The following is a 10,852-nucleotide window of genomic DNA, read 5'->3' as shown; positions in this document are numbered from 1 at the left end:
TTCTTTCTTTCTTTCTTTCTTTCTTTCTTTCTTTCTTTCTTTCTTTCTTTCTTTTTCTCTTCTTTTTTCCCTTTCTCTTCTTTGTCTCAATACTTTGTATTAAAGATGCAATATAAAAATTAATTACCTTATATCATGGAAAGCCAACTATTTAAAGTGTTGTCAACCAGCGTTATTACAGTGAATGTGATAATAAAGTTTAAGATGAGTCATGTAAAGCAAAATTGCAAATGGGCTCAGATGAAAGAGTCAGCAAGAGTTCCAACCAAGCTTTGTAATGAGGGGATGGAGCAGATGACGACATTCTAAAAAACCCATTTCTGTTTGGCTAGATGCAATTTGAAATAATGATAGGTCTATCTAAATGCAACTAAGTTCTCCTTTTATTTCAGCTCATGGGATGAAGACCCCAAGATGTATATAGACTTTGCCTCTGTAAATACTGAAGAAGTGAGAAAAAACATTCAAAAGTGACCTTTGCACCCCCCTGATATATCTCTCTCCAACACCTGTCAACAAAAGTGATGCTTGCCAGCTCCTTTTCCTAGTCATCAAAAAGGAGCATTTTGCTAATGAGAATATAATGATACATGACTCCCTGAAGGAAACACACTCTTCATGGCTGTTGTAAGGATTTCTAGAATCAGAGTCAAGAAATCTGGGTCTTAGTCCTGGCTCTGTTATAAGGGGACCTTGATCAAATCATATAAACCTGCCTGTGCCTCACTTTCTTCATCTGACAAAGGTAATTAAAAAAAAAAAAAAAAGGCACCACTTGTCCCATCTGTCTTATGGATTTACTGTGAGCATGCCTTGAAAAGTAGAAGGTGTCCTAGTTGGTGCTTACTCTCATTATTATTTACAGCTTTCTGGACTTCTTCACCTGGACAGGTTACCTGAAGCTTCCTCACCTCCTCCTCTAAAAGGGGGCAGTGCTACAAATTTCATGTATATAAAAACAATCTGGCCTGACGTGACTGAACAGGAATTAGACGTTGAGCTGATTTAGGACTTGGTGTTCTCTCCTACTCGGAACCCTGTAATTACGGTGCACTATAAACCACGGCGTGGCGTATTTGCTACAAGCATTCTAGTAAATAACATAGAATTATAGGGCTGGAAAAGCCCTTGGAGATCATCAAGTCCAACCCTTTCATTTTACAGATGAAGAAACCGAGGCCCAGGAAGGTTAAGAAGCTTGTCTGAGGTTCCTACAAGCATCTAATGGCACTGGATGAGGATCCAGATGCCTGATTTCCTTGTCTTGTGGTCTTTCTGGTTGTGAAGCTGCCTTTGCCTGATGCCGTTGAACTGATCTGTTGAGACAAACACTCATTCAGAGATTCCTATCGAAATGGCTGCCCACTTCTGTTATCGGACACACATCTGCCACTCAATAGTGGCAAGAATTCCTGTTTTCTTGTTGGCTTTCATTACAACATCGGGGAAATATTTTCCTGGAAATGTCTCCCTAGTAGATTGAATTGCTGATGTCTCCCCACTGATACGATCTATTCCTTAGAGGCAGATACAGTGGTGCAGTGATAAAGACCACCGGGTCAGACTTAGAAAATCCTGGATATGAGTCTTGTTTCCAATTTCTCTGGAGTTGGGTTCTTGGGGTGCCTTAGTCTCTTTCTAAGGAATTTTCCTCATCTGGACAGTGACCTAATATTTCTGAAAACACTGTAAATTTTAAAGTGTGATAGAACTATTGGTGCTGATTGCCTTGAAAGCCCAACAAAACCCAGCACGTGGCAAGCTGTACAAGTAACATTTGTTTAATAATTTTGATCTCATGTTGTGCAAGCTGATAGCTTTGGGAGGCATCATGGAAAACCCAGACTTACTTCTCCCCGTTGGTATCCACATAAAGGTTTTTTCCTCCTTTCTAACATTCTGAGAGTCTCTCTTTTGCTTCTAGCCACTGGTTCCATTTCCATTTCGGATGGAAAGAAAGAAACAAACAAACAAAATCCTGGGCCCTGCAATGACCTGGCTCCATATTTTCAGTAATCAAGACTTATCGTTTGTTAAAGTCTAGCTTTAGGAAGTTGGTGCCCCCTCCTGCATGTGTAAAGCAATATACTAAGGGAATGGTGCCATATTGAACTGCGCATCACTCTTTCGCTTGTAAGTGACAGACACCTTACTCAAATCCTCTTAAGCCAAAAGGGTGATTTATTGAAATGGTAGCAGGATGGCTCACAGAACTGGAGATAAGACAGAATATAAGCAGGTGTCTGAAGGGATCTCAGGGATGGGAGCTAGGGTGTCTCCCTTCCCAGGCTTATCTGGCTCCTCTCATTGGGTTGGCCTAATTCTCTCCCACTGCAGGCAGGTTCCCTCCACACCCTAGGAGATGCCCATGGCATGTCACTTTACAACTAGGGAGAAACCAGCTCTGGTTTGAGAAACCCTATAAAAGGACTCTAGGTGTCTTGGCCGAGGTCTGATGTTGAGGAATGAGTTCAGGTTCTATGACACAAGGCTGGACATATACCTCAAGTGTAACACTTTAAACCCCAAGCAAAATAATCGGTTCAAAAAAGGGAATGTTTTTCTCAAGGTACAAAAGGTCTGCTGGGCGGTCAGTAACAATAGATGTATACCAGTTTTTATGGGCTTGTTTTTCTCCTCTGAGCACAGAACTCTTCACTAAAACAAATCCATGTCACCAGGGAACATTATTATTTTCCAGCTTGATGATGGAAAAGGTAGCTCATAAAGGAAGAATAGCACCTACTTATAATCAGATACTTTCTGTATTAATCTTCTATCATATCAGTAATTCTTGGCAACCCAACAGCTACACCGTGCAAACCTATTGGAGTTAAGTCCCTTTGGAAGAGTTAGAGCATGTGTCTTATTTCTCTACCTTGCCTTTCTGTTGCTTACCTTCATCCTCCTACATCCAGTGAATCAAACACATGTTTGAAGTTTTAGTCATCATTCTAAGACGGCTCATAGAATTATAACTGGAGTCTTTGCAGGCAGTTTCCCCTGATGCTAACAAAAGAGTTGTCTTTGACTTTCCTTCCAGAGCAGACGCTCTCAGGCTTTAACATGCATAAGAACTGCCTAGACGAGGTGCTCAACTATGGACACACTAACCCGGTGGTTCCCAAGTTTGCCTGCACATTGGAATCACATGGGAAACTTTTCAAGCACCTAGGCCACACCCATGCCCCGTGAAACCCCACTCTCTGAGGGTGGCACATGGACACTAGGAGTTTTTTAAGTTTTTCTGGGTGTTTCTAATGTTCAGAATCATTTGATAGACCACTGCCCTAACCTGAGGTTCTCAGCTCTGATTGCACCCTAGAATCACCTGGATGTCTTAATGAACTTAAAAAATGCCTAGGTCCCATCCTAAACCAATGAAGTTACATTCTGGAAAGGGGCAAGATGGGTTGATTGGACATGAGCATGAGCGTTTAAAAAAAAAAAAATCCCCAGTTGGTTAGTCTTAGGCTACTCCCAGAGAGCCTAATTGAGGAGGTCTGGGGTGGGGCCCCAGGAATCTGCTTTTTAGCAAGCATCTCCACCCCACTGATTCTGACTCGGGGTCTGCACTCATTCTGAGAAACACTTCACCTGTACTCTTGGCTACTCAAAGTATGGTCCACAAACCAGCAGCGCTAGGACAGTGTTGGAAATCTCTTTGTGTTTTCCCCTTGGAGTTTGATGGAAATGCAGAATCCCAGGCCTCCTCCCGCCCCCAAGTGCTAAACCTGCATTTTAACAATATCCAAGTGATTCATGTGCAGATTAGAGTTTTTTGTTTTGTTTTGTTAGAATTTTGTATAATACCTTTTTCTTAGACTTTTAGGGCAGGCACAACAGGGCAAGTAGTAAAGAAAATGGTGTGCTTTTCAACTCTGATTAAGAAAAGATATAAGCATACATATATTTAACACAAAGAAAAATTCGTTAAGGGAATGATAAGCCCAAGGCCCAGAACGCTGGCTTCTCTTGGTGGAAGGTGCTGGTGGGAGAGAGGAGAGCACACAGGGAGATGTAAGTCACAGGCACTTCTCAGACTTTGGATATGGACAGTGGCTTTACAGCAGTCCGCCATGTCACTAAAAATAATGACAAAAACAAGCAATAACCCAAACCACATTTTCTCCTGTTTCACTTCTGCCTTGCATGCAGTTGGGGTGGTAAATCTACTCTGTAAGCTGTTTGGTTTCATACTTCCCTGTTGGTCCTCTTCTCTGAGTCTGGGTTAACAAGTGCACTCCAGGCCCAGTTGGGAGGCCCTGCAGCCCTCCTTCCCTATCCAGGCCTGAATGTGTGCTGGTTCCTGGGCTGGGCTCCCGTGCTATGGAGGTTGGCCAGGCAGTAGAGAGCACCTAAAATATGGCTCTTACACCAACCCTTCTTTACCAGCGAGTCATGCTGCTAGTAAGAAGTGGTGTCCCTCTTTCTGATGTAGGTCTCCCTCAGAAACCCTTGGGCAGGTGGATTCAGGCATTCCTGGTGCTGGCTGTAATATCAGCAAACACTAGAAGTTTCCCCAACCAATTTGTTTGATCACCTCCGTGGACAAACCTGGTGTTCCCCATTCCCTCTGTAAGACAAACAGAACAGTGGCCTCAGCTCCCAGAGCTGGAGGTGATGCCTGGCCTCTTCTCTTCCCAACTGTTGAGTTGTTTGCTTCTTCTCTTGGCTAATACCTTTTATAACACTTGTATTAGTGTATTAGTATAATTGCGTGATTTAGTTTGGTATTCAGTAAACTGATGAAGAAAGAGGACTTCTTTTATAAAACTAAGTTGAGTGTTTTTTTGGATTTGTTTGTTTGTTTTTAAAAGATTTTATTTATTTATTTGTCAGAGAGAGGGAGAGACAGCACAAGCAAGGGGGAGGGGCAGAGGGAGAAACAGACTCCCCGCGGGGCTTGACCCCAGCATCCTGGGATCATGTCCTGAGCCAAAGGCAGACGCTTAACGGACTGAGCCACCCAGGTGCCCCTAAAACTAAGTTGAGTATTTTAGAAAGCTACATTAAAGTGAGTTGCTAAAACAAGCATTGTCATCAAACCAGATGAGAAGTAAACAACTAAAAATGGTCAGGTAGAAAATTGTGGAAAATCCACAAGGAGTCGGCACTTTGGTTTTTTGCAAGTGTTTTCCTTTTTTGTTTGAGATTTAAGAAAGCAGAAGTGGAGATAAAGCATTACTGAAGTCGGTTTGGCAAGAGAAAGGATAAAGAACCCAACCTCCCTTCTGTTTCTAGGCAATTAGCTTTTCTTTTCTTTTTTTTAAGATTCCACCTATTGGTGATACCATGCAGTATTTGTCTTTCTCCATCAGGCTTATCTCATTTAACATAATGCCCTCAGGTTTCATCCATGTTGTCACAAATGACAGGATTTTCTTCCTCCTTAGCGCTAAATAATATTTCTGTGTTTGTGTGACACATTTTCTTTATCCGTTCATCTGCTGATGGAAACTGAGGTTGTTTGTGTGTCTGGGCTATTGTGAGTAAGGCTGCAATACACATGGGAGTGCGGGTATATCATTGAGATGCTGATTCTGTTGCCTTCAGATAAATACCCAGAGGTGGGATTCCTGGGTCAGAAGATAGTTCTAGATGTAATTTTTCGAAGAACCACCATACTGTTTTCCACAGTGGCTACACCACTTTACATTCCCACCAACAATATATAAAGGTCCCCCTTTTTTCACATCCTTGTCCACATTTGTCATCTCTCGTCTTTTTAATAATAGCTCTCCTACCAACTGTGAGGTGATATCTCATATGGGGATTTGATTTGCATTGCCCTGATGATTAGTGACATGAAGCACTTTTTCACGTGCTTGTTGGCTATGTGTATGTCTTCTTTGGAAAAATGTCTACTCGAGTCATCTGCCCGTTTTTTAGCTAGATTGGGGTTTTATTGCTGTTGAGTCAAATGAGTTCCTTATATATTTTCAATGTTAACCCCTTATCAGATGTATGGTTTGCAAATATTTTCTCCCATTCTGTATATTGCCTTTTCAACTCATTGTTTCCTTTGCTGTGCAGAAGTTTTAGTCTGATGTAGTCCCATCTATTTATTTTTGCTTTGATTGCCTGTGCTTTTGGTGTCTTATCCAAAAAAGTCACTGCTAAGACCAGTGTCAAGAGCTTACTGCTTGTGTTTTCTTCTAGGAGTTTTATGGTTTCAGGTCTTATATTTGTCTTTAATCTATTTTGAGTTCATTTTTGTGAATGATGTAAGATAGGAGCCCAGTTTCATTCTTTTGCATGTGAATATCCAATTTTCTAACACCGCTTATTGGAAAGATTGCCCCCCCCTCCCCCCGCCCAGTGTATATTCTTGACTCCTTTGTCCTGAATTAAGTGGACATATAAGTGTGGGTTTATTTCTGGGCTCTCTATTTAGTTCCACAGGGCCATGTGCCTATTTCTATGCCAGTACCATACTATTTTTGATTACTCTAGCTTTTTAATATAGTTTGATATCAAAAAGTATGATGGATCTGGCTTTGTTCTTTCTCAAGATGGTTTTTGCTATTTGGAGTCTTTGTGGTTCCATCCAAACTTTGGGATTATTTTTTCTATTTCTGTGAAAAATGCCATTGGAATTTTGGTAAAGATTGCATTGAATCTGTAAATCCCTTAGGGTAGCATGGACTTTTTAACAATATTAATTCTTCCAATCCATGAACACAGGCTATCTTTCCATTTATTTGTGTCTTCTTCAATTTCTTTCATCAGTCTTCTAGTTTTCAGTGTACAGATCTTTCACCTCCTTGGTTAGATTTATTCCTAAGTATCTTATTCTTTTTGATGCTATTGAAATGGAATTGCTTTCTTAATTTCTCTTTCAGATAGTTGGTTGTTAGTGTACAGAAATGCAACTGATTTCTGTGTTGATTTTGTATCCTGAAACTTTACTGAATTCATTTATTAGTTATATCAGTTTTTGTTGGCGTCTTTAGGGTTTTCTATATATTAGATAATGTCATCTGCAAATGGAACCCATTTTACTTCTTCCTTTCTGATTTGGAATTTTTTTTTTTTTTTTTTTTTGAGTTATTGTTCTGGCTAGAACTTCCAGTACTATACTGAATGGAAGTGTTGAGAATGGACATCCTTGTCTTGCTCCTGATCTTAGAGGAAAGGCTTTTAGCTTTTCACCATTGAGTATGATATTAGCTATAAGCTTGTAATATATGGCCTTTGTTATGTTGAGGTACATTTCTTTTATACCTAATCTGTGAAAAGTTTTTATCATGAAAGGATGTTGCATCAAAATGTTTTTGCTGCATCTATTGAGATGATCATATGATTTTTATCTTTCTTTCTGTCCATGTGGTGCATCATATTTATTAATCTGTATATGTAGAAACATCCTTGTAACTTAGGGATGAATCTCACTTGATCATGGTATATGATCCCTTTATTGTGCTCTAAAATTCCATTTTGCTAGTATTTTGTTAAGGATTTTTGCATCTATGTTCATGAGGGATACTAGCCTGTAGTTTCCTTTTCTTATAATGTCTTAGTTTGGCTTCAGTATCAGGGTAAAACTGGCCCATAAAATGAGTCTAGAAGTGTTCCTTCCTCTTTGGTTTTTTGGAAGAATTTGAAAGCATTAGTATTAAATCTTTAGATGTTTGGAACCACTCACCAGTGAAGCCATCTGGACTTGGCTTTCATGATTCAGTCTTGGTAAGTTGTATGCTTCTAAGAATGACTCCATTTATTCTAAATTATCTAAGTTGGCTTACAATTTTCATAGTAGTCTCATGATTTTTTGTATATCTGTGTATGTCTGTGATATAAGATTTTTTGTATATCTGTGATATATATCTGTGATATAACATCTCCCCTTTTGTTTATAATTTTATTTATTTGAATCATCTCTCTTTTTTCTTAGTCTAGCCAAAGTTTTGTCAATTTTGCTTATCTTTTCAAAGAACCAGCTCTTAGTTTCATTGATCTTTTCTATTTCATTTATTTCTGCTCTTATATTTATTATCCCCTTCTCTCTGCTACCTTTGGGTTTAGGGTGTTCTTTTTCTGTTCCTTGGGATGTAAGGCTAGGTTGTTTACTTGAGATCTTTTTTTCTTAATACAGACATTTATCACTATAAATTTCCCTCTTAGAATTATTTTGCACATCCCATAAGTTTTAGTATGTTGTGTTTACACTTCATTTTCCTCAAGATATTTTTTTATTTCTCTTTTGATTTCTTTTTTGACTTGCTGGTTACTCAGGAGTATGTTGTTTAATTTCCATATATTTTGAATTTTCCAGCTTTCTTCTTATTGATTTCTACTTTCATACTCTTCTGGTCAGAAAATATATTTGATATGATTTCAGTCTTCTTAAACTTGTTGAGATTTGTTTTGTGACCAGCGTATGCTCTATCCTGGAGAATGTTCTGTAAGTGCTTGAGAGGAATGTGTACCTGCTGTTGTTGGAATGTTCTCTATATGTCTATTAGGCTCATTTGGCCTCAAAGTGTAGTTTGAGTCCATTATTTCCTTATTGACTTTCTGTCTGTATGATCTATCCATTGTTGAAAGTGGGATATTGAAGTTCCCTACTATTATGACATAGCTGTCTATTTCTGTTCTCAGATATATTAATAATTGTTTAATCTATTTAGGAGCTTCAATATTGGATACACATATACTTATGATTGTTATATCCTCTTGATGAATTGACCTCTTTATTATTATATAATGACCTTTTTTGTCTCTTATTACAGTTTTTGATTTAAAGGCTATTTTGTCTGATTTAGGTATAGCTATCTCTCATCTCTTTTCATTTCTGTTTGCGTGGAATACTTTTCTCCATCCCTTCACTTTCAACCTCAGATTAAGTATCTAGGGCACCTGGGTGGCTCAGTCAGTTAAGTTCTGACTCTTGGTTTCGGCTCAGGTCTTGATCTCAGGGTCGTGATATCAAGCCCTGCGTCAGGCTCCATGCTCAGTGTGGGGTCTGCTGAAGATTCTTTCCCCTCTCTCTCCCTTCCCCTCTGCTCCTCCCCTGCTCTCTCTCTCTCTCTCAAATAAATAAATAAAATCTAAAAAAGCTTAAGTGAGTGTCTTGTTAGCATCTTATTAATTAGGTCTTCTTTTTCCATTCATCCACTCTATAGCTTTTAATTGGAGAGTGTAAATCATTCACACTTAGAGTAATTATTGATTGGTAAGGACTCAATAACACCATTTTATTCATTGTTTTCTGATTGTTTTGTAGTTCCTTTATTACTTTCTTCCTCTCTTTGTGAATTGATGATCTTTTTGTAGTGGTATTCTTTGATTCTTTTCTCTTTATTATTTGTGTATCTGTTACAGGTTTTTGCTTTGTGACTACCATGAGGCTTTCATAATACATCTTATAACAGTCTATTTTAACCTGATAACAACTTAACTTCAATTTCATAGATAAATTCTGCACATTTATTGTCCATCCCACATTTTATGTTGTCGATGTCACCATTTATATGGTTTTATATTTTGTGTCCATAAACCAAACATTGTAACTATTGTTAGTTTTAACACTTTTGTCTATAACATACATGCCAGAGTCCAAAGTGTTTTATACACCACCATTGCATATTGTTTTGAATTTTAGTACATATTTACCTTTACTAGCAAATTTTATATTTTCACATGTTTTCACGGTACTAATTAGTGTCCTTTCATTTAAGCTTGAAGAACTCCTTTTAACATTTCTTGTAAGGCAAGTCTAATGGTGATAAATTCTCTTAGCTTGTGTTTGCCTGAGAAAGTCTTCATTCCTCCATTTCTTTTTTTTTTTTTTTAAAGATTTTATTTATTTATTCATGAGAGACAGAGAGAGAGAGGCAGAGGGAGAAGCAGGCTCCCAAGGAGCAGGGAGCCCGATGCAGGACTCGATCCCAGGACCCTGAGATCATGACCTGAGCCGAAGGCAGACGCTTAACCATCTGAGCCACCCAGGCGCCCCATTCCTCCATTTCTTAAGGACAACTTTGCCAGGGAAAGTATTCTGCTTGGCATTCTTTTTTACTTTTAAAGATTTATTTATCTATAATTTTAGAGAGAGAGCAAGTGCAAGCATTGGGGTGAGGGGCAGGGGAAGAGGGAGAGAGAGAATCTCAAGCAGACTCCACACCGAGCATGGAGTCCGACACAGGGCTTGATCCCATGACCCTGAGATCATGACCTGAGCCAAAATCAAGAGTCAGACGCTTAACTGACTGAGACACCCAGGCACCCCTCTTTTTTTCTTTTAACATTTTGACTAATCATCCCACTCTCTTCTAGACAGCAAGATCTCTGATGAGAAAACTGCTGATCACATTATCAGGATTCCCTTATATGTGACTAGCCTTTTTTTTTCCTCTTGCTGCTTTCAAAATGCTCTCTTCTTTGATTTTTGAAAGTTTCATTATAATGTGCCTCAGTGAAGATCTTTTTTGGATCAAACCTGTTTGGGGATCTTTGACCTTCATGTTCCTAGGTGGCCATATTTCTCCCTAGATTTGAGAAGTTTTCAGCCATGGTTTCTTTAAATGAGACTTCTGACCTTTTCTCTCTTCTCTTCCCATAATGCAAATATCACTTCTGTGGGTGGTATCCCATAATTCACATAGGCTTTCTTCATTCTTTTTCATTCTTATTTCTTTCTTTCTCCTCTAGCTGGATAATATCAAGAGCTCTGACTTAAAGTTTACAGATTCTTTCTTCTGTTTGATTGAGCTGATGTTGAAGCTCTCTATTGCATTCTTCATTTCATTCATTGTGTTCTCCACCCTAGAATTTGTTTGATTCTTTTTTTATGATTCCAATCTCTTTGTTGAATTTCTCATTTGGTCATACATTGTTTTCCTGAGTT

This window comes from Phoca vitulina, unplaced genomic scaffold (assembly GCF_004348235.1).
Source record: "Phoca vitulina isolate PV1807 unplaced genomic scaffold, GSC_HSeal_1.0 scaffold88, whole genome shotgun sequence".
NCBI classification, from domain to species: Eukaryota; Metazoa; Chordata; class Mammalia; order Carnivora; family Phocidae; genus Phoca; species Phoca vitulina.
Note: the sequence above shows the minus strand (reverse complement) of the source record.